The sequence below is a fragment of the Canis aureus genome, chromosome 19 (genome assembly GCF_053574225.1).
Source record: "Canis aureus isolate CA01 chromosome 19, VMU_Caureus_v.1.0, whole genome shotgun sequence".
Classification (NCBI taxonomy): Eukaryota; Metazoa; Chordata; class Mammalia; order Carnivora; family Canidae; genus Canis; species Canis aureus.
In genome coordinates this window covers 14573519-14599162 of record NC_135629.1, presented here as the reverse complement: position 1 = coordinate 14599162, position 25644 = coordinate 14573519, and the positions used below count along the sequence as shown (strand labels likewise).

Genomic DNA, 25644 nt, shown 5'->3' with positions numbered 1-25644 from the left:
CAGCCTCCATACTGTTTTCCAGAGGGGCTGTACCAGTTCACATTCCCACCAACAGTGCAAGAGAGTTCCCTTTCTCCACATCCTCTCCAACATTTGTTGTTTCCTGTCTTGTTAATTTTCGCTATTCTCACTGGTGTGAGGTGGTATCTCATTGTGGTTTTGATTTGCATTTCCCTGATAGAAAGTGATGCAGAGCATTTTCTCATGTGCTTGTTAGCATGTGTATGTCTTCTTTGGTGAAATTTCTGTTCATGTCTTCTGCCCATTCCATGACTGGATTTTTGTTTCTTGGGTGTTGAGTTTAATAAATTCTTTATAGATCTTAGATAATAGCCCTTTATCTGATATGTCATTTGCAAATATCTTCTCCCATTCTGTAGGTTGTTTTTTAGTTTTGTTGCCTGCTTCTTTTGCTGTGCAGAAGCTTTTTATGCTGAGTAATTCCCAATAATTCATTTTTGCTTTTGTTTCCCTTGCCTTCATAGAGATATCTTGCAAGAAGTTACTGTGGCCATGTTCAAAGGGTTGTTGCCTGTGTTCTCCTCTAGGATTTTGATGGATTCTTGTCTCACATTTAGATCTTTCAACCATTTTGAATTTATTTTTGTGTGTGGTGTAAGAGAATGGTCTAGTTTCATTCTTCTGCACATGGCTGTCCAATTTTCCCAACACCATTTATTGAAGAGACTGTCCTTTTTCCAGTGGATATTCTTTCCTGCTTTGTCAAATATTAATTGACTATAGAGTTGGGGGCCCATTTCTGGGTTCTCTATTCTGTTCCATTTATCTATGTCCGTGGCCCTGTAGAATTTTTATAAACATTTAGTGAAGAAATAATACTGATCTTACACAAACTATTGCAGATATTAGAAAAGGTGAGAAACAAATAGCAACTCAACTTAGTAGGCCAACCTAATATTATCCCCAAAAGTCATATAATAATAACAAATTGAATCCAGCCACTCATAAAAAGCCTATTGCATCTTGAGCAAGTTGAATTTCTCACAGAAATGCAAGAATGGTTTAACTTTCAAGATAGTAATCCATAAAATTCACCATATTAACAAAAGAGAATAAAATCATATGATCATCTCAATAGATGCAGATAAATCTTTTATAAAATTCAATACCTACTTAAGACAATAACTCAATATAATAGGAATAAAAGGAATAAAAGTAATATCCTTAATTTGACAAATGTTAACTACCAAAAAAAAAGTGTGGGAGGGGGGAGGAGGAAACTACAACAAACATTATGCTTAATAGTGAAATACTGAAAGCTTCTCTCTGAAATCAACAATGAGATAGGATTTCTGCTATCATCACTGTTACTTATCATTGTATCTGGTGTCCTAGCCACTGTAATAAGGCAAAAGGAAAGGTATCAAAACTAAAAAAGAAGAAATAAAAATTGTTATGTGTGGATGACATGATCCACACATGTACACAGAAAACCCAAGCAAGTTTGTGAAATTTTAATATTACTTTATGAATTTAGAAAGTTCACTGGAAACAAGATTAGAGTAAAAAAAATCTACTTCACTTTTATCCATAGAAAAGTATTAGAAAAATAAATTATAAAAACAAGACCACTTAAAATAGCAGCCCCCCAAAATCAAATATTTAGAATTAAGTCATTAAAAAATGAACAATTATGCCAAAACAAAAACTATACAACATCACTGATGTGAAGGAAGGTAAATATCTGACTCTAAACTCCTCTAGACATCCTGTCCCAACCTAACTGGAGGAAACTGGGAACTTGCGAAGTTCACAGCCCAGGGACACAGGCTGGCTAAAAGACTAAGACTTAATCATAAAACTAAAGAACACTTTCCCTTTGCCATACCCTACCACCACATCAATCACTAAAGGTCTATTTACCTAAGTTCCTTTTATCCTGTACACCATGTCTGGCTTTTCACAAAATGTCAGAAGGCATGCTAAAGGCAAAAAGCACAGAATGAAGAGACGGAGCAGGCATCAGAATCAGACTTCACATGATAGAGGTGTTGGAATTATTAGATTGCAAATTTAAAACACCTATGATTACTATGTTAAAATCTGTAATGGAAAAGTAGTCAACATTCAAGAATAGATGGATAAGGTAAGCAGAGAGATGGAAATTCAAAGAAAAAATTTAAAAATTCTAAAGATCAGAAACACTGTAACCAATGAAGAATGCTTTTGATGGGCTAATTAGTAAACTAAAATCACCAAAACATTTCCTGCAACTAAACAGCTATTTTAGCAAGGTTGCAGGATTTAACATTAACATACAAAAGTCAATCATTTCCTATACAACAGCAATGAACAAGTGGACTTTGAAAATGAAAAACAATACCATTTACATTAGCATCCCCACAAATGAAATGATTTACTTAGGTGTAAATCTAACAAAATATATACAAGATTTATATGAGGTATGCTATGCAACTCTGATGAAAAAGATTAAAGAATTAAATAAATGGAGAGATAGTACATGTTTATAGATAGGAAGACTTAATATTGTTACGATGCCAGTTCTTCCCAAATTAATCCATATAGATTCACAGCAATCCCAACTAAAATCTCAACTAGTTAGTTTGTAGATATTGACAAACCGATTCTAAAATTTATATGGAGAGGCAGATTCAAGAGTCAATACAACACTAAAGAATAAGAAAGTCAGAGGACTGAAATTACCCAATCTCAAGACCTTCTATAAAGCTACAATAATCAACATAGTTGTGGTATAGATGAAAGAATAGATAAATATATCACTGGAACAGAAGAGAGAACCCACAAATAAAGAAACATAAGTATAGTCAACTGATCTTCAACAAAATAATACAATGGAGAAAAGACAGATTTTTTCAACAAATGGTACAGGAACAACTGAACACCACATCCAAAAAAAAAAAAAAGAAAATCTTGGGGTCCCTGAGTGGTTTAGTCTGTTAAGCATCTGACTCTTGATCTCAGCTAGGATCTGGATCTCACGGTCCTGAGTTCAAGCCTCACACTCAAAAAAAAAAAAAAAAAATCTAGACACAGATCTTAACAGTTATCACAAATATTAATTCAAAAGGCATCATAGACCTAAATATAGACTACAAAACTATAAATCTCCGAGAAGATACATAGGAGAAAATTCTAGATGACCTTGGGTATGGTGATGACATTTTAGACTCAACATTAAAAGCTTGATCCATGGAAGAAATAGTGGATAAGCTAGATTTCATTAAAATTAAAAATTTGTACTATAAGAAAGACTGTAAAAAGAATAAGAGGACAAGGTACAGAATGGGAGAAAATATTAATGATAAAAAACCTATTTGGACTATTATGCCAAATATATAAAGAATCTTAAAATTCAACAATAAGAAAACAATCCATTTAAAAATAGGCCAAAGACCTGTGTAGACATCTCATCAAAGAAGATATAAAAATGACATAAGCATATTAAAAGATGCTTAACATCATATTTCACTGGGGAATTGCAAACTAACATACCGTGATGCCATTACAAATGGAATGGAGAAAAAAAAAACGAAATCCAAACACCAAGAATACCAAATGCTGATGAGGATGCTAAATATCAGGAACTCTCATTCATTGTTCTGAGTGGAATGCAAAATGGTACAAACACTTTGGAAGATGGTTTGGCAGTTTTTTACAAATCTTTATCATATGATCCATCAACCATGCACCTTGGTATTTACTCAAATTAGTTGAAAACTTACATCCATACAAAACCTGCACATGGATGTTTATATCAGTTTTGTGTTTTTTTTTTTTTTTTTTTTTACAATCACCAACACTTGGAAGCAATCAAGATATCCTTCAGTAGATGAATGGATAAATTAACTATGGTGCATCCAAACAATAGAATGCTATTTAGTGATAAAAAGAATTGAGCTATCAAGTCATGAAAAGACATGTAGGAAATGAAAATGCAGATTACTAAATGAAAGAAGTCAGATGAAAAGGTTATAATTCTAACTATATGACATTCACCTTGTTATTTCATGTTGAACAAAATCATTAAAATATGTCAGCTCCTATATACCTGAAGAAATACGATCAACCTTCTTAGACACAGGGAAAAGAAATATAAAGTGCCAAGACTCTTTGACTTTCCTTTTTGAACATGTGAGCTTTAAGCTTATTTAAAAAAAAAAAAAAAAAAAGGAATACCCGACCTAGACTGGCATCTATGCTAGCTTAGTTACAAACTAATCTTTTTTAACTTTGAATTAAATATTATTGTTTTGAATTTGTCACTAAAACATTAAATAAAGGAGACAACCAAAGATACATATTTTAAAATGATTCAAGGATAGGAAGAATTGTTCCTCATTTGTGAGTTACTTTTAACAAATAAGTGATTATTATAAGATCTGTGAGCTTATTTTACCTCCATCACTATTTCACTTTATTTTTTTATTTTTTTAAGATATTTTTGTATTGTTTTTCTTTTTTCTTTTTTTTTAAGATTTTATTTATTTACTCATGAGAGACACAGAGAGAGAGAGGCAGAGACACAGCAGGCAGAGGGAGAAGTAGGTTCCATGCAGGGAGCCCGACGTGAGACTCGATCCAGGGTCTCCAGGATCACACCCTGGGCTGAAGGCGTTGCTAAGCCGCCGGGCCACTGGGGCTGCCCACTATTTCAAGCAAGTCATTTACCCCTTAGTTTCATCATCTATAAAACACAGAAATTGTATAATATAAAACCAGAAATTGGTTCCATTTAGCCTTAGCATTCTAAGTATAAAGCAAATGTTGACAAAGGTAAGGTTCCTACTCCAGTGATTGGATTATCTTAACTAATATTAACTCTTATATAGAATACACAAAAAAGATTTTGTTCATTAATTATCCTTAAATATGTATCATTCATAACCTTGGAATCATAATTACTAATTTATGATGCCAATTTAGTGATACTAATTTTGAAAGTGTCTCTTCTTTATTTTAATATTTAAGATTATTAATTAATGTTAAGATTATTAAGTGGTTGTTTCACAGCTAAGACATATAACTGTGCTACAACTCTTTTGTATTTTAACTCTGTCTGAAAGACTGTATGAAATTATAGAACCTCTTTTTCCATTATGTTTTCAGAGAGAGACAACATAAATAATTCCCAGAGGAATGCTAGGTTTCTCATACATCCCTTATAATATTGATAAGAAATTCATAGTATACTTGCTAAGAGACAGAATGGCAGGAGGAAAAAAATCAATGATGCAATCAGAAGACAGCACTCCTCTAAGAAATACTGTTATTTTCAAACATGTCACCAGTCTGTACATGTTATTGTTAGGAACTGGTCTATCTCTGTAACAAGTGGCAACATTAAAGGAACCTGTTACTGTTTAAATTGGGAGATTAGGAAGGTAAGAGAATTCAAGGCGGCAGTTATATGAAGGACAACTTGTATCAGAAGTAAACAAAATGTCTCAGAAGGGGCTCTGATCCACTGGAATGTTACTTATAAACACAGAGAATGATAGATTAATTACTCAGTTTTCTCTCTAGCTAGAATGTTCATGTTAATGCAGTATGCTTGGCTCCCCAAGGGTATGGAGAGCAACATTAGATAATTAAGCAAAAGCAATATGCTGAAGAAACTGCAGTTATATGAATACCCACACTTTTCAGCCCAAAATATTTCTGGTGTTAATGTTAGAATGACCTAAAAAATTCTGAGAGAATTAAATATTTAGAGTTGAAAATATCTTTATGGTAAATACCAAGGTAAGTAAAGTGCCTCTCCCAAGGTGGGGGGGGGGGGACAGGAATAGAATCTGTTATTAATAATAGGCATTGCTCAGTAGTTTTGACCTCCAAGTAGTCAATAGGCGATAGACAAATAGACAAAAGAGAGACACATCTAATACTGAAGATACTTTCTTTGTTGTATTGCATATAGGCAGGCAAGGTCACATGACAAACCCTATCCAAAAGAGTAGCATATAAAAAGGTATATACATATAAAAAGCTGTAAAAGGATGTGCATGTGTGTTCATACATATACACACATATGCATACATATACCTTTATATATAAAATATTATATTTATGTATATAGCTATACATTTAAATATACCATATATATACCAATTTATGTGTATATACCAATATATATACATCTATATATTTATGTGTGTGTATATATGTATGTATATATATATACACATACAGATATATATTTGTGTGTCTATGTTAATACATATAAAGGTATATGTAAACCACAACTCATAAAAAGCACAGTAGGATCCATTGCTAAGACAGGCAAAAGAGCTAAGTTTTGATATCTCTTTTTAGAGATCTAAGGATCTTGTCTCATAGAAGATTGACATTGTTACAGCACTACTTAGTTAGGACTGGAAAATGTTCCCAGATGAATACAAGTAGTTCTCACTTCTCTAGGTCAAAGATATTGAGATTCCTTCCATGGTTTCCACAATATTAGAAGACATAAAAATAGGTAACCCCCAAATTATATAAATTCTGCATAGCAAAGAGTGGGGTAAAAGAATACCAGCTCTAAATTATTAAATCTATATCACAAAAGGAGACTAAAAAGTGTTCTGAAACAAAAAGATATGTAGGAAATCATGCTAATGATTTAAAAAATAATTGAGGTATCACCAAGATGTAAAAGCATATTGAGGAGAATGGAGAAGAATGAGAAGCACACCAAAGTGGGCTTGGAATGTCTGCTGGTCCAGACTTCTGTGTCTTATGCCAGTTGCCTATTAGAACTCTTCCCAATTCTTTTTGAATATTCTCTTTTAAACCTGCTGAGCAGAATTCATTTTCTCACTCTTAACCTTGTGCTCTTTATGCTTTATCTTGCTGTTCTTTTCCTTTTGTCCATTGAAGATTAATGTTAATCAAGGCTAAATTGTTCTGCTATTTAAAACCTTAAAAATGCAAATAATTCAGTGGAAAATAGGTAAGTAATTAGAGATTTTTTTTGAATTGTCAGGATAATTGTTTCAATAATTCCTTCCAAAAAAATAGATAGGCTTCACCTGAGTAAAACTGTATCTTATTATTAAATCATTATAAGCCACAGTACAGTGGGCCAAACTAAAACTTCCAGACTTTCTGGTAAATGACACATCATAATTCAAACTAGTTAAAGCAAAATAAGGTAAAAGAGTGGCTCAAGTAGCTAGGCAATTCAGAGGTATATCTAGCTATAGGTACAGCTAGATCCAGAGAATACAAAAGTTAATCAGACACTCCTTTCTCCATTTCCATTTTTCAGTATTCTCAGAGAAGCTCTATTCATATTGTGGCAAATATGCACAACAGAAGCTTCCTACTTACATTGTTTTAGCTTAGCAACCCTAGTGGAGAGAAAGCACCGCTTTCCAGAAGTTGCAGCAAAATGTGGCAGGACCTCATCATGACCTGGTTTGGATCCTACACCCATCCTTGCCATAGCATATCATTTTTCTCCTTGGTCCAATCTGAGTTTTTATGCTCTTTGGAGTCAGAAGGTAGACTCAGGCTCACTCTAATGATACAGACTGATTGGAGGAAGGAGTAGTTTCTTCCTGAAAAAAAGAAAAAACACCTGGTTCTCTGGCTCAAAAAGAGAATAGATGCTGGTCACAGAGGCAAGAAATAGAAAATTCCATTACCAGGATATATACTCAAAGAAAAACATAAGTACTCATGAAAACTCCCAAAGACAATATTTTAAGATATATACTTTGCCCTATGGATGATCATTACTCCAACTTTCATACCTTACAAATAAAGTACCATCTTCTGAACTATGAACTTGATATGCCAATTGGAAAATTATAAAATATTGCTGGCTTTTCAGCCAAGGAACTAGAGAATCAGATAAATTTCAAATATTACTTCATAAGACTGTAATTTTTTTTTCTTTAAAGATTTATTTGCATAGATAACTTTCAATCATCCTGAAAACCTATGAATTTGACCTGAGATTTAAAAAGAGAACAGCTGGAACGCTATAGAGAGAAGACTTTGCGCTTCTAACAAGTACAACTCGTTTTTAGCCACTCTGCACTGAGCAAAATGACTAGAAAGAAGAACTCACCACAAAAGAAAGAATCAGAAACAGTACCCTCTGCCACAGAGTTACAGAATTTGGATTACAGTTCTATGTCAGAAAGCCAACTCAGAAACATAATTATAAAGCTACTGGTGGCTCTGGAAAAAAGCATAAAGAATTCAAGAGACTTCATGACTGCAGAATTTAGATCTAATCAGGCCGAAATTGAAAATCAATTAAATGAGATGCAATCCAAACTGGAGGTCCTAACAACGAGGGTTAATGAGGTAGAAGAAAAGTGAATGACATAGAAGACAAGTTGATGACAAGGAAGGAAGTTGAGGAAAAAAGAGAAAAACAATAAAAGGCTATCAGGAAAGGTTAAGGGAAATAAATGACAGCCTCAGAAGGAAAAATCTACATTTAATTAAGGTTGAGAGGGCACCGAGAGGGACAGAGGACCAGCAAGCATATTTGAACAAATCATAGCTGAGAACTTCCCTAATTTGGGGAGGGAAACAGGCATTCAAATCCAGGAGATGGAGAGACACCCCCCCAAAAATCAATAAAAACCATTCAACACCTCCACATCTAATAGTGAAACTTACAAATTCCAAAGATAAAGAGAAAATCCTTAAAGCAGCAAGAGACAAGAGATCCCTAACTTATATGGGGAGAAATATTAGATTAACAGCAGACCTCTCCACAGAGACCTGGCAGGCCAGACAGGGCTGGCAGGATATATTCAGGTTTCTAAATGAGAAGGATATGCAGCCAAGAATACTTTATCCAGCAAGGCTCTCATTCAGAATAGAAGGAGGGATAAAGAGTTTCCAAGATAGGCAGAAACTGAAAGAATATGTGACCACCAACCAGCTCTGCAAGAAATATTAGGGGGGGGGACTCTGTAAAAGAAAGAGGATGCCAAAGAAATAATCCACAAAAACAGAGACTGAATGGGTATTATGATGACACTAAATTCATATCTTTCAATACTAACTCTGAACGTGAATGGGCTTAATGATTCCATCAAAAGCGTAGGGATTCAGACTGGATAAAAAAGCAAGACCCATCTATTTGCTGTTTACAAGAGACTCATTTTAGACCTAAGGACACCTACTGACTGAAAATGAAAGGGTGGAGAACCATTTACCATTCAAGTGATCCTCAAAAGAAAGCAGGGGTGGCAATCCTCATAACAGATAAAGTTTATCCCAAAGACTGTATAGTACGAGATGAAGAGGGACACTATATCACACTTAAAGGATCTATCCAACAAGAAGACCTAAAAATCATGAATATTTATGTCCCTAATGTGGGAGCTGCCAAGTATATCAATCAATTAATAACCAAAGTAAAGACATACTTAGATAATAATACACTAATACTGGGAGACTTTAACACAGCACTTTCTGCAAATGGCAGATATTCTAAGCACAACATCTCCAAAGAAACAAGAGCTTTAAATGATACACTGGACCAGGTGGATTTCACAGATATTTAGAGAACTTTATATCCAAACGCAACTGAATACACATTCTTCTCAAGTGCACATGGAACTTTCTCCAGAATAGACCACATACTGAGTCACAAATCAGGTCTTAACCAATACCAAAAGATTGGGATTGTCCCCTGCACATTTTCAGACCATAATGCTTTGAAACTTGAACTCAATCACAAGAAGAAATTTGGAAGAAATTCAAACACATGGAGGGAGGTTAAAGAGCATCCTGCTAAAAGATGAAAGGGCCAACCAGGAAATTAGAGAAGAATTAAAAAGATTCATGGAAACTAACGAGAATGAAGATACAACCATTCAAAATCTTTGGGATACAGCAAAAGCAGTCCTGAGAGGGAAATACATCGCAATGCAAGCATCATTCAAAAAATTGGAAAAAAACTCAAATACAGAAGTTAACTTTGTACCTAAAGGAACTGGAGAAAGAACAGCAAATAAAACCTACACCAAGCAGAAGAAGAGAGTCAATAAAGATTTGAGCAGAACTCAATGAAATAGAGACCAGAAGAACTGTAGAACAGATCAACAAAACCAGGAATTGGTTCTTTGAAAGAATTAATAAGATAGATAAACCATTAACCAGCCTTATTAAAACCAAAAGAGATGGGATCCCCGGGTGGCTCAGTGGTTTGGTGCCTGCCTTCGGCCCAGGGCGTGATCCTGGAGTTCCTGGGATGGAGCTCCCTGCATGGAGCCTGCTTCTCCCTCTGCCTGTGTCTCTGCCTCTCTCTCTCTCTCTCTCTCTGTGCCTCTCATGAATAAATAAATCTTAAAAAACAAAAACAAAAGAGAAAATACTCTAATTAATAAAATCACAAATGAGGAGGAGGGGCAAGATGGCGGAAGAGTAGGGTCCCCAAAACACCTGTCCACACCAAATTACCTAGATAACCTTCATATTATCCTGAAAATCTACGAATTCGGCCTGAGATTTAAAGAGAGACCAGCTGAAACGCTACAGTGAGAAGAGTTCGCGCTTCTATCAAGGTAGGAACACGGGGGAAAAAGAAATAAAGAGACAAAAGGCCTCCAAGGGGGAGGGGCCCAGGAGGAGCCGGGCTGAGGCCGGGGCGAGTGTCCCCAGGACAGGAGAGCCCCGTCCCGGAGGAGCAGGAGCTGCACCGACCTTCCCGGGCGGAGAGGGGCTCGCGGGGAGGTGGAGCAGGACCCCGGAGGGCGGGGATGCCCTTGGGCTCCCGGGGACAGTAACAGCAACTGCGCGCCCAGGAGAGTGCGCCGAGCTCCCTAAGGGCTGCAGCGCGCACGGCGGGACCCGGAGCAGCTCGGGGGGCTCGGGCGGAGGAAGAGGCTCCGCGGAGGGGGCTGCGGGGCGGGAGCGCAAATCCAACAGCGCAGGCCCCGGAGCACAGGGCGCCGGGACACAGCCCAGGATCCGGCCTCCCCCCCGGGCAGGCAGAGGCCGGGAGGGCCCAGGACAGCGAGGACGCTCCTGCCCCAGCTGAGCAGATCAGCGGCGCCGCCCCGGAGCCTCCACTGCGGTTGTTCCTCCTGCGGCATCACGGGGTAAACAACCCCCACTGAGCCCTGCACCAGGCGGGGGGCAGAGCAGCTCCCCCAACTGCTAACACCTGAAAATCAGCACAACAGGCCCCTCCCCCAGAAGACCAGCTAGACGGACAAGTTCCAGGGGAAGGCAAGGGACTTGAAGTATACAGAATCAGAAGATACTCCCCCGTGGTTTTTTTGTTTTGTTTTGTTTTGTTTTTTATTTGTTTTCTTCCCCCACCCCTTTTTTTCCCTTTCTTTCTTTCTCTTTCTCTTTTTCTTCTCTTTTTTCTTTTTTCTTTTTCTCTTTTATTTCCTTCTTTCTCTCCTCTCTTTTTCACCTTTTCCCAATACAACTTGTTTTTGGCCACTCTGCACTGAGCAAAATGACTAGAAGGAAAATCTCACCTCAAAAGAAAGAATCAGAAACAGTCCTCTCTCCCACAGAGTTACAAAATCTGGATTACAATTCAGTGTCAGAAAGCCAATTCAGAAGCACTATTATACAGCTACTGGTGGCTCTAGAAAAAAGCATAAAGGACTCAAGAGACTTCATGACTGCAGAATTTAGATCCAATCAGGCAGAAATTAAAAATCAATTGAATGAGATGCAATCCAAACTAGAAGTCCTAACGACAAGGGTTAACGAGGTGGAAGAACGAGTGAGTGACATAGAAGACAAGTTGATGGCAAAGAGGGAAACTGAGGAAAAAAGAGACAATTAAAAGACCATGAGAATAGATTAAGGGAAATAAACGACAGCCTGAGGAAGAAAAACGTACGTTTAATTGGGGTTCCTGAGGGCGCCGAAAGGGCCAGAGGGCCAGAATATGTATTTGAACAAATCCTAGCTGAAAACTTTCCTAATCTGGGAAGGGAAACAGGCATTAAGATCCAGGAAATAGATCCCCCCCCCCTAAAATCAATAAAAACTGTTCAACACCTCCACATTTAATAGTGAAGCTTGCAAATTCCAAAGATAAAGAGAAGATCCTTAAAGCAGCAAGAGACAAGAAATCCCTGACTTTTATGGGGAGGAATATTGGGGGTAACAGCAGACCTCTCCACAGAGACCTGGCAGGCCAGAAAGGGCTGGCAGGATATATTCAGGGTCCTAAATGAGAAGAACATGCAACCAAGAATACTTTATCCAGCAAGGCTCTCATTCAAAATGGAAGGAGAGATAAAGAGCTTCCAAGACAGGCAGCAACTAAAAGAATATGTGACCTCCAAACCAGCTCTGCAAGAAATTTTAAGGGGGACTCTTAAAATTCCCCTTTAAGAAGAAGTTCAGTGGAACAATCCACAAAAACAAGGACTGAATAGATATCATGATGACACTAAACTAATACCTTTCAATAGTAACTCTGAACTTGAATGGGCTTAATGACCCCATCAAAAGGCACGGGGTTTCAGACTGGATAAAAAAGCAGGACCCATCTATTTGCTGTCTACAAGAGACTCATTTTAGACAGAAGGACACCTACAGCCTGAAAATAAAAGGTTGGAGAACCATGTACCATTCAAATGGTCCTCAAAAGAAAGCAGGGGTAGCCATCCTTATATCAGATAAACTAAAATTTACCCCAAAGACTGTAGTGAGAGATGAAGAGGGACACTATATCATACTTAAAGGATCTATCCAACAAGAGGACTTAACAATCCTCAATATATATGCCCCGAATGTGGGAGCTGCCAAATATATAAATCAATTATTAACCAAAGTGAAGAAATACTTAGATAATAATACATTATACTTGGTGACTTCAGTCTAGCTCTTTCAATACTCGATAGGTCTTCTAAGCACAACATCTCCAAAGAAACGAGAGCTTTAAATGATACACTGGACCAGATGGATTTCACAGATATCTACAGAACTTTACATCCAAACTCAACTGAATATACATTCTTCTCAAGTGCACATGGAACTTTCTCCAGAATAGACCACATACTGGGTCACAAATCGGGTCTGAACCGATACCAAAAGATTGGGATCGTCCCCTGCATATTCTCAGACCATAATGCCTTGAAATTAGAACTAAATCACAAGAAGTTTGGAAGAACCTCAAACACATGGAGGCTAAGGACCATCCTGCTAAAAGATGAAAGGGTCAACCAGGAAATTAGAGAAGAATTAAAAAGATTCATGGAAACTAATGACAATGAAGATACAACTGTTCAAAATCTTTGGGATGCAGCAAAAGCAGTCCTAAGGGGGGAATACATCACAATACAAGCATCCATTCAAAAACTGGAAAGAACTCAAATACAGAAGCTAACCTTACACATAATGGAGCTAGAGAAAAAACAGCAAATAGATCCTACACCCGCAGAAGAAGAGAGTTAATAAAGATTCGAGCAGAACGCAATGAAATCAAGACCAGAGAACTGTGGAACAGATCAACAGAACCAGGAGTTGGTTCTTTGAAAGAATTAATAAGATAGATAAACCATTAGCCAGCCTTATTAAAAAGAAGAAAGACTCAAATTAACAAAATCATGAATGAGAAAGGAGAGATCACTACCAACACCAAGGAAATACAAAAGATTTTAAAAACATTATTAACAGCTGTACACCAATAAATTAGGCAATCTAGAAGAAATGGACGCATTTTTGGCAAGCCACAACTACCAAAACTGGAACAGGAAGAAATAGAAAACCTGAACAGGCCAATAACCAGGGAGGAAATTGAGGCAGTCATCAAAAACCTCCCAAACACAAAAATCCAGGGCCAGATGGCTTCCCAGGGGAATTCTATCAAACGTTTAAAGAAGAAACCATACCTATTCTACTAAAGCTGTTTGGAAAGATAGAAAGAGATGGAGTACTTCCAAATTCATTCTATGAGGCCAGCATCACCTTAATTCCAAAACCAGACAAAGACCCCGCCAAAAAGGAGAATTACAGACCAATATCCCTGATGAATATGGATGCAAAAATTCTCAACAAGATATTAGCCAATAGGATCCAACAGTACATTAAGAAAATTATTCACCATGACCAAGTAGGATTTATCCCTGGGACACAAGGCTGGTTCAACACTCGTAAAACAATCAGTGTGATTGATTCATCATATCAGCAAGAGAAAAACCAAGAACCATATGATCCTCTCATTAGATGCAGAGAAAGCATTTGACAAAATACAGCATCCATTCCTGATCAAAACTCTTCAGAGTGTAGGGATAGAGGGAACATTCCTCAACATCTTAAAAGCCATCTACGAAAAGCCCACAGCAAATATCATTCTCAGTGGGGAAGCACTGGGAGCCTTTCCCCTAAGATCAGGAACAAGACAGGGATGTCCACTCTCACCACTGCTATTCAACATAGTACTGGAAGTCCTAGCCTCAGCAGACAACAAAAAGACATTAAAGGCATTCAAATTGGCAAAGAAGAAGTCAAACTCTCCCTCTTCGCCGATGACATGATACTCTACGTAGAAAACCCAAAAGCCTCCACCCCAAGATTGCTAGAACTCATACAGCAATTTGGTAGCGTGGCAGGATACAAAATCAATGCCCAGAAATCAGTGGCATTTCTATACACTAACAATGAGACTGAAGAAAGAGAAATTAAGGATCAATCCCATTTACAATTGCACCCAAAAGCATAAGATACCTAGGAATAAACCTAACCAAAGAGGTAAAGGATCTATACCCTAAAAACTATAGAACACTTCTGAAAGAAATTGAGGAAGACACAAAGAGATGGAAAAATATTCCATGCTCATGGATTGGCAGAATTAATATTGTGGAAATGTCAATGATACCCAGGGCAATTTACACATTTAATGCAATCCCTATCAAAATACCATGGACTTTCGTCAGAGAGTTGGAACAAATAATCTTAAGATTTGTGTGGAATCAGAAAAGACCCCGAATAGCCAGGGGAATATTGAAAAAGAAAACCATAGCTGGGGGCATCACAATGCCAGATTTCAGGTTGTACTACAAAGCTGTGGTCATCAAGACAGTGTGGTACTGGCACAAAAACAGACACATAGATCAATGGAACAGAATAGAGAACCCAGAAATAGGCCCTCAACTCTATGGTCAACTAATATTCAACAAAGCAGGAAAGACTATCCACTGGAAAAAGGACAGTCTCTTCAATAAATGGTGCTGGGAAAATTGGACAGCAACATGCAGAAGAATGAAACTAGACCATTCTCTTATACCACACACAAAGATAAACTCAAAATGGATGAAAGATCTAAATATGAGAGAATAATCCATCAAAATCCTAGAGAACATGAGCAACACCCTTTTTGAACTTGGCCACAGCAACTTCTTGCAAGATACATCTATGGAGGCAAGGGAAACAAAAGCAAAAATGAATTATTGGGACTTTATCAAGATAAAAAGCTTCTGCACAGGAAAGGATACAGTCAACAAAACTAAAAGACAACCTACAGAATGGGAGAAGATGTTGGCAAATGACATATCAGATAAAGGGCTAGTATCCAAGATCTATAAAGAACTTATTAAACTCAACAGCAAAGAAACAAACAATCCAATCAGGAAATGGCCAAAAGACGTGAACAGAAATTTCACAGCGGAAGACATAGACATGGCCAACAAGCCCATGAGAAAATGCTCTGCATCACTTGCCATCAGGGAAATACAAATCAAAACCACAATGAGATACCACCTCACACCAGTGAGAATGATGAAAATTAACAAGACGGGATACAACAAATGTTGGAGAGGATGTGGAGAAAGGGGAACCCTCTTGCACTGTTGGTGGGAATGTGAACTGATACAGCCACTCTGGAAAACTGTGTAGAAGTTCCTCAAAGAGTTAAAAATAGAACTTCCCTACGACCCAGCAATTGCACTGCTGGGGATTTATCCCAAAGATACAGATGCAGTGAAAGACCGAGATACCTGCACCCCAGTGTTTATAGCAGCAATATCCACAATAGCCAAACTGTGGAAGGAGTCTCAGTGTCCATCAAAAGATGAATGGATAAAGAAGCTGTGGTCTATGTATACAATGGAATATTACTCAGCCATCAGAAGAGACGAATACCCACCATTTGCTTCCACATGGATGGAACTGGAGGGTATTATGCTGAATGAAGCAAGTCAATTGGAGAAGTACAAACATTATTTTGTCTCACTCATTTGGGGAATATAAAAAACAATGAAAGGGAATAAAGGGAAAAGGAGAGAAAATTAGTGGGAAATATTTGTGATGGTGAGAACATCAGAACACGAGAGACTCCTAACCTGGGAAACGAACAAGGGGTTGTGGAAGGGAAGGTGGGCAGGGGTTGAGGTGACTGGGTGATGGGCACTGAGGGGGGCACTTGACAGGATGAGCACTAGGTGTTATGCTATATGTTGGCAAATTGAACTCCAATAAAAAATATATACAATCAATCAATCAATCAATAAAGATTTATCTTTGAGAGACAGAGAGAGAGTGTGAGAATATGTGGGCAGGAGGGAGGGGCAGGAGAAGGAGAGAGACCCCCCCAAGCAGAACCCTCACTGATCCCGGAGCCCAGTGGGGGGCTCCATCTCAGGACCCCAAGTCATGACCTGATCCAAAATCAAGAGCCAATTACCAACCAACTGGGCCACCTAGGTGCCCCATGACTATATAATATTTTAATTTAAAAAATTCTTCTTAGTTAATCATTTATGCAGTATTTTAAAAAACGAACTAGCTTATATGGTTTCAATGTTATACTTAAATGACATCTATAGTTTTTTTTTATGACTATTTACAGAGATCTTGAACTTCTTGTAAAATCTGCTACCATAGTAATCTCAGCAAATAATTAGCTCCTTGGGGAAAAATTCAACTCTTCATAACTTCCAGTTGAAACAGAAAATAGCCTTTAGCTCTTCTTCCTAAATTATGATACATTTAGTATTTATACATTGCTTTCTACTACATTTGCAAGGAAATCTCAGAAATCTACCTCTTCAAAATATTTAAAGATGAAAATCAATTTAATCAATTTAATTTTAAATAATCTATTAACAGGTTTAGGAAAATTAGTATGCCACAGTTTATAGCATTGCAAATTATTTTAAAAATGAAAGCCCGCTCTGTTCTTACCCTTCCAGTTCATAATCCCTTGTGGTTAGAAACAGACAACAAATTATATGCAATGAACATAATTTCTGTTTACTTAGGGCAAGTGACTATTTTCAAGCTAGGAGTATTAAGTGTATTTCTAAATAGTTCATAAACAATAACATGAAGCATAAATACTTAATTCTAATGCAAATATGTTTTATCATTTATTTATATTGTGTTTTATACTAAAAGAGTTTTAAAGCAACTTAAAAGATGCAAAAATAGGACAGAATAAACAAAGACAAAGCAAAAGGAAAATAGGTGTATGGAAAAAAACTGAAGCCAAGAATAAAGTTTGTACTCAATACACATACCCTGAAGCTCACATAGTAAACTGTGGATGTTAATCTACGCACTTTCATTTCAAAACTACTGAAGAGAACAATTCTATATTATCCTGATACAAAAGAAAATACTGGTCAGCAATTTCTTCCCAAATTAATCTATAGATTCATTGCAATCCTAAGCAAAATCTCAGTAAGTTATTTTGTCGATATTGGCAAACTGATTCTAAAGTTTACAGGGAGAGGCAAAACACAGGATAGCCAACACAATGTTGAAATAGAATAACAAAGTTGGAGGACTGACATTATCCAACTTCAAGATTTACTGTAAAGCATTAATAACTGACACAGTGCAGTATTAATGAAAGAATAAACAAATAGATCAATGGACCAGAATTGAGAACTCAGAAACACATCCACATAAATATAGTCAATTGATCTTGACCCCCCCCCCCCAAAAAAAAGCAAAGTAATATGAGGGAGAAAAGAAAGTTTTTTCAACAAATGCTGGATTAACTGGGCATCACATATTTAATAAAATGAATCTGAACCAAGATCCTACACCCTTCACAAAAATTAACTGAAAATGGGTTACTGACCTAAATGTGAAATGCAAAGCAATAAAACTTTTAGCAGATAACATTGTAGAAAACCTAGATGACTTTTTTTATGTAACACCCAAGTTATGATCCATAAGAGAAAGAAATGATAAACTGGACTTCATTAAAATTAAATGCCATTTCTCTATAAAGAACAATAGTTAATACAATAAGAAGATAAGCCATAGAAGGGAGAAAATATTTGGAAACATATATGTAAACGACTGGTATATAATATATACAAAAAAACTCTTAAACCTCAACAACCAAAAAACCAACCCAATTAAAAAATGGGCTAAAGACCCTGACACTTCACTAAAAGAGATGAACAGATGGAAAACAAGTATATGACAAGAAGCTCCACATCATATGTCATCAGGAAATTGCAAAAACAACCATTAAATAATACTACACACCTATTAGATTGGAACTTTCCAAGTTCTACTGGAACTTTCCAAAATTCCAAGATTTGGAACTTTCCAAAATGTGTAACACTGATAACACCAAATGCTGGTGAGGATGTAGGGCCACAGAAATTCTCAGTTACTGCTGGTGAGAATGCAAAATGATACAGCCAGCTTGGAGGACAGTTTGGAAGTTTCTTATAAAACTAAATATACTCTTACCATATAATCCAATAGCCATGATCATTGGTATTTATTCAAAGAGTTGAAAATCTAAGTCTACATAAAAACATGCACCAGCTATTTATAGCAGCTTTATTATAATGCCAAAACTCAGGAGAAATCAAGATGTCCTTCAGTATGTGAAATGAATAAATAAACTGTGGTACACCCAGACAAAGGAATATTATTCAGTATTAACAAGAAATTATCTAATCAAACCATGAAAGACATGGAGGAAACATAAACTCATACTATTAAGTGATAGGAAATCTTATATGATTCCAACTATATGACATCCTGGAAAAGGCAAAACTATGGAAATAGTAAAAAGATCAATTATTGCTTCCTGGGGGCAGAAGAGAGATGAACAGACCAAGCACAGAGCATTTTTTAGGGCAGTGAAAGCACTCTATATGATACTATAATGATGGATACATGTCATTATACATTTTATTAAAACCCATAAAATATACAACATCAAGAGTGAATCTTAATGTAAACTATGGACTTTAGGTAATTATGAAATGTCAATGCAAGTTCATTAATTGTAACAAATGTATCCCTGTGGCTGGGGATATTGATAAGAGGAGAGGCTATACATGTATGGCAGCAGAGAGTATATGGGAAATCTCTGTACTTCTAAATTTCGCTGTGAACCTTAAATTGATCTAAAAAGAAAAAAGCAAGCTCTATAAACACTTAGAATATAAACTCATCAATGCCATTTACTGTCTGATGGTAGACAAGTATCTTAAACTGTCTTAGCTTTCTCATCTGTTAATAAGAGTAATAATAGAACTTACTGAATGGAATTGTTTCAAGAACTACATAAGAAATGAAAAATACGGGCAGCCCTGGTGGCCCAGAGGTTTAGCACCGCCTTCAGCCCAGGGCGTGACCCTGCAGTCCCGGGATCCAGTGCCGCATGGGACTCCCTGCATGGAGCCTGCTTCTCCCTCTGCCTGTGTCTCTGCCTCTCTCTCTCTGTGCCTCTCATGAATAAATAAATAAAAATCTTTAAAAAAAAAAAAAAAGAAATGGAAAGTGTTCTGCACAGTGGCACTATGATTATATCCACCATCATTATGATTTCCCCCTTCACTGTCACCATTATCATCCTTATTATTATCTACAGAATCTTTATTTCCAAATAAAACCAGTGGAACTTATAACTCAGTCTCTCCAATTCGGTAGTCCATAACCATCAATTTCAAGGGCATCATTCTTAGATGGAGTACAAATATGCATTTTATATCTATCTTTGAGAAATGTCCACATGTAGAGGACTCTATTAGGGCCATTCAAAACCACCAAGGCATTTCTAGTAAAAACAGAACAAAATGAGACCTGATCAACTGGTTTTATAGACCTTTCAGAGTCGCCAATGCAAAGTTCTTAATACTGGGATTTGTTATAAGTTTACTATTTTATTGACTCTAATTAACTCGAGCTAGCGTGATTTCATATTTGTTCTACTACAGACCTTCTTTTCAGCATGAGCTAACACTACAGTTTAAGTAGGCTGAAATGGTTTGTTCTAAACAGCTATTTTTACATGGGAGGACAAAATACAGTAAAAATCAGAGGTTTGAAACACCAGACATAACAGAAAGGGCAAGTCAGGATCAGAGGCACCCTGGAGTCATCCAAGGATGCTTCCAGTCAGTCCTGGAGGCATCCAAAGCCCATTAATTGATAGATGGAGAATACATGCAGGCCACAGGTACAGAAAATGACAGAAGCATAAAATTGTTGTTAAGAGGATTAAAGGATCATAAGCACAATTTTAAAAAAAAGTAAAGGAAATTAAAGATAGGAATAGGAAGTGCCTAGGTGGCATAGTTAGTTAGGCTTCTGACTCTTGGTTTTGGCTCAGTTGGTGATCTCAGGGTAATGGGATCAAGCCCCATGTCTGGCTCCATGTTCAACAGTCTGCTTAAGTTTCTCTTCCCCTTTCCCTCTATCTTTCCTCCTGCTAAAATAAATAAATATTTTTTAAAAATAAGTATAGGAATAGAAAAATTCTATCATATACAAAAATCAATTCAAAATGGATTTTAGCTTAAATCTAAGACCTAAAACCATGAAACTAGAAGACAATATAAATGGTAAACTCCTTTACATAGGTCTTAGTGATAATTTTTAGAATTTGACATCAAATAAAAACCAACAAAAACAAAAATAAACAAATGGGACTACATCAAACTAAAAAGCTTCTGCATAGGGAAGGAAACCATCAACAAAATGAAAATGCAACCTATGAAATAGGAGAAAATGTTTGCAAATCATATATCTGATAAGGGATTAATATACAAAAATATATAAAGAATCCACATAGCTCAATAGTAAAAAAAGACAAAAGCAAAAAACATATCTGATAAAAAAATAGTCAGAAGATCTGAACATTTTTCAAAAGAAGACATAAAAATAACCAGGAGAAACATGAAAAGGTGCTTAACACAACTAATTAGGGAAACACAAATCAAAACCATGTCATATCTGTTAGACTGGCAGTCACCAAAAAGAAGAGAAAACAAGTATTGGTAAGGATGTGGAGAAGAAGGAACTCTTGTGCAAAGTGAGAATGTAAACTTATGAGCCACTATGGAAAATGGTATAGAGATTCTCCTCCAAAAAAAATTAAAAATAGAACTACCATAAAAAAACAACAATCCCACTTTTGAGTATATTTCTTTCTTTTTCTGGGTATATTTCTAAAGGAAATGAAAACATCTCAAAGAGATTTCTGTACTCCCATGTTCATTGCAGCATTATTCACAATAGCCAAAATATGGAAACAACCTAAGTGTGTCGATGTATGAATGGATAAAGAAGATGTAGTATATATGTGCAATACAATATTATTCAGTTATAAGAAAGAAGGAAATCCTGCTATTTGCAACAACATGGATGGAATTTGAGGGCATTTTGCTCAGTGAAATAAGCTAGACAGAGAAAAACAAACACTTCATTGTATCATGTATATTTGGAATTTAAATAAAAAGTCAACTAAAAAAAATCAATTGACTCATTTTTCTGCAAATAGCCTGAAATATGTTTTATAACACCCACAGTCAACAACAACCAAAAGAATAAGATCTTGAAATCAGGCACAGGATAGAATCCTGGGTATTTGGTGTGAGCAGGGTATGTAATAAGGTAGTTTCTAAGCAGTCAGTGCTTGGGAAAGAATCACTGGTAGTGCTAAGTCAAGAGTTTGGTAGGGCTCTTGTGATCTTTTTCAATCCATGGACCTTCAAGCCCCCTACCCCAGATCTCCTTCCAATCATATTACTACCCCTAAAATGATCCTAGGGATCACTACACTTTGGTGTTAAAGAGATTTAGGCTGGACTCCCAGTTCACCCATTGAAAGGGTAAATTATTTAGTCTTTTTTCAGTTCCAGTACAAACTACAGTAAAATAGGAATTATAAACTCCCAACAAGATGTTATGGAAATAAAAAGAGACAGTGTTGCAAATCATTTAGCTATAAGCCTGGCTATCAGAGCCTCAACATTGGCATCTACAAAATGAGGTTGGATTAAAAGTGGTAGATGACAGATGGTACCTACACTTGTGGGGAGTATGAGCATAATGTAAAGAGTGGTTGAATCACTATGGTGAATTCCAGAAACTACTGTAACATCATGTGTCAACTATACTCAAAGAAGAAGGAGCAGGAGGAAGAGGAAGGGGAGGAGGAGGAAAAGGAGGAGGAAGGAGCAGGGGAAAGAGAAGAAGGTGAAAGAGGAGAAGATCTTGAAGGTATTCAAGACCCTGCTATGAAATTCCATGGCTGCACAAATATCCCAAATTAGTAATTAGTATCCTAAATCAGAAATTTTCCAATTAATTCTTCTTTGAGCTTAATAGTATAACATTAAATTCCCCTCCTGTGCCCTCTAGTTTTCATCACTAATCTTCCAAATGATCATGAAGAACATATAAGGTGATGCCAACTCTAAGAAAGAAAATTTAATACTGCAGGATGATCAAAAGCTTTTGGTACCAGGCAGATCTTTTATTAAATTCTGACTCTGTCATATTAGTTACATAATCTTGAACGAGTATTTTCAGCTGCTTAAGAATTTGTTTTCTATTCTGAGAAATGAGGCTAATAAGTAATATGTACATAAAGTTGTTAGCATGTGAAAACTTGAAGTAATGCATTTGGCAGGCGCTCAATACCATATAGTTATTTTATCTCAAAAACTTGACCAAATTACCCTGAATCAAGAGAATTAAGCTTTAATCTTTCTAGATATGCTTAATACATTTTGATAGAATAATATGTCAGGGTTTTAAGCAAATTTCCCCTCAAATCCTGTGTATTATAAAATAAAAATTATAGAAACAGTGAGTTATAAAAATGCTTGCTCTAACTTTGCCACTAAATTGTGACAAGACTATTGAACATGTGAAATGTACTTCAGGTTGAACAGTGAAGAATTACAACCACATCTAGAAATGCATTTTAAATTGTTGTAATGAGCACACATTAATGATGAAACAAAAGTTGTTCACTTTTGAAAGACCCCCAAACTGAATATGTAAGTACTTACTTACTTCAAGTAAGTAAGTACTTACATAAGTACTTCAATACTTCAAGACCTATTTTCACAAAGTGCATCAAAACATTCAGAAAGATTATTTGTGAATAATGAAACATCATTTCAAAATCAGGAAGATAACTATAGAATGGCTCACTTTTCAGCTCTCATATTATTAGTTTAATAGATTTATTTAAAAATCTTTCTGATCTCTTGCTCTAACTCACTGAAAGCAAATTTTGAAAACTGAAGAACCTATAGAGCTTTTTGTTTTCTATTAAGTATCATCCACATATCCAATATCAATAAAATATGACAGCCCTGGACCTGAATATAACAGCTTTTTACTGTTCTTACACATTGTCTAGCCTATCAGCAGAACAATCACTAAAATCAGCAGGAAAGAAGATCAATCAGTGAAAGTAGGAATGTGAATTTAATTCAAATACCTGAGAATACCAAGTTACTTTCACATATTCTCAGCCTGTGTCTCTGCCTCTCTCTCTATGTCTCTCATAAATAAATAAAATAAAATCACTTTAAAAAGCAGGATACAGGGATCCCTGGGTGGCGCAGCGGTTTGGCGCCTGCCTTTGGCCCAGGGCGCGATCCTGGAGACCCGGGATCGAATCCCACGTCGGGCTCCTGGTGCATGGAGCCTGCTTCTCCCTCTGTCTATGTCTCTGCCTCTCTCTCTCTCTCTCTGTGACTATCATAAATAAATTTAAAAAAAAATTAAAAAAAAATAAAAAATAAAAAGCAGGATACGGGGGATCCCTGGGTGGCACAGCGGTTTGGCGCCTGCCTTTGGCCCAGGATGCAATCCTGGAGACCCGGAATCGAGTCCCACGTTGGGCTCCTGGTGCATGGAGCCTGCTTCTCCCTCTGCCTTTCTCTCTCTCTCTCTCTGTGTGACTATCATAAATAAATTAAAAAAAAAAAAAGCAGGATACGTTTCATGAAGGTAGTGATAATTTCTGCCTTGTTAGGCACCTGGAAATATTCAACTAATTTCTATTGAGCACCTACTATATACCCAGACACTTTCTAGATGCTATGGTTATAATAGTGAATAAGATAGAAAAACAAGACCACTGCTCTGATGATTTTAAAAATAAAGCAAATGATAAACAAATAAATGGCCAAAATAATTGCACAACATGATAAATGCTACAAAGCTATGAAGGAGGCTACAGCATTGATTAAGTGATTAGGGGGAGGAGGGTACTGATTTAGCTTCCACAGTCAAGGAAAGCTTCTCTAAGCTGAGATCTCAATGACAAGAAAGAGGCTGTCATGGGGATAACCTGAACACAAAGAATTTCAGACAGAAGCAGCATCAAAGCATTTTGGCAAATACTAGTTTGAGTTTGGTGTACACCTGTTTTGGTATACAGAAAAAGAGCAACTCTATCTGGAGCCCACATAGCAAAGAGGAGACTGATAGGAGATGAGATCAGACAGTAAGTGAGACAAAAGGGGAAATTTGAATTCTATTCTAAGACTAATGGAAAAAGCTACTGAAAGTCTTTTTTTTTTAATTTTTTTAGATTTATTTTAGAGAGAGAGAAGGCAAGAGAACACGTGGGGGGAGGGGCAGAGGAAGAGGGACGGAGAATCTCAAGCAGACTCCGAGTTGAGCTCAGAGCCCAAAATGGGGCTCCATCTCCTAACCCTGAGATCAGGACCTGAGCTGAAACTAAGAGTTGGAGGCTTAACTGACTGTGCCTCTTTGGAAGGTTTTAAAGGAAATTTCAGGTAGCTTTGCACAGAAGGAATAAGAGAGAGGCAAAAGTGGAAGTAGGAGATATTAGGAGCCATCATGAATTTGGGATTAGGATTAAAAGTGAAAAATGGAGAGAAGTGATCAAATTGGAATATATATATTTGAAGATAAATCTTAAATTACCAGCTTCTGTACTGGGTAAGGTTAGGGTTAAGGTTGTGTTTTTGGTTTGAGCCATTTATGCAGAGGTCTCTAAAACTGCAAGAGGAACAGATTTGGGTGAGAAGAGTTTCGTTTTAATCATGTTTCTTTTCTGCTATGGATATCAACTAACATTCAGCCTTTATGCACGACAAGATTAATATAATGGCATAATACATGACACATTTATTATGTGTTTTAATGCTTGCTTCTTGCCAAGTATCACTTTACAGCTCTATCCATGAAGTAATTTTTGTTAAATTCTATGTAAACTTGTACCTACTTAAAGGTATACAGATATGTTTGTTCTTTCACACCATTTGCCCTAAAAAATGGAAATGACATTTAATTTACTATTACTATTAGAATTGAACAACCCAAATCAATCCTTGAAATCAAAGCCATAAAAGTTTTACCTATTCATGGGGATCTGAAAGATCACGATGACCTACTAATGATTTTGATGTTTCGTTTCTGTGTGCAGCCTTCAGGACTGAGGGTGACAAA

At 36.6% G+C, this 25644-nt stretch overlaps 1 long non-coding RNA gene across 25 annotated transcripts in view; it reads right to left on the bottom strand.

The window, feature by feature from the left end:
- The window catches only part of LOC144289678 (uncharacterized), a 623433-nt gene that overhangs the window by 306505 nt on the left and 291284 nt on the right, over positions 1-25644 (bottom strand). The gene's annotated exons all lie outside the window — the stretch shown is intronic.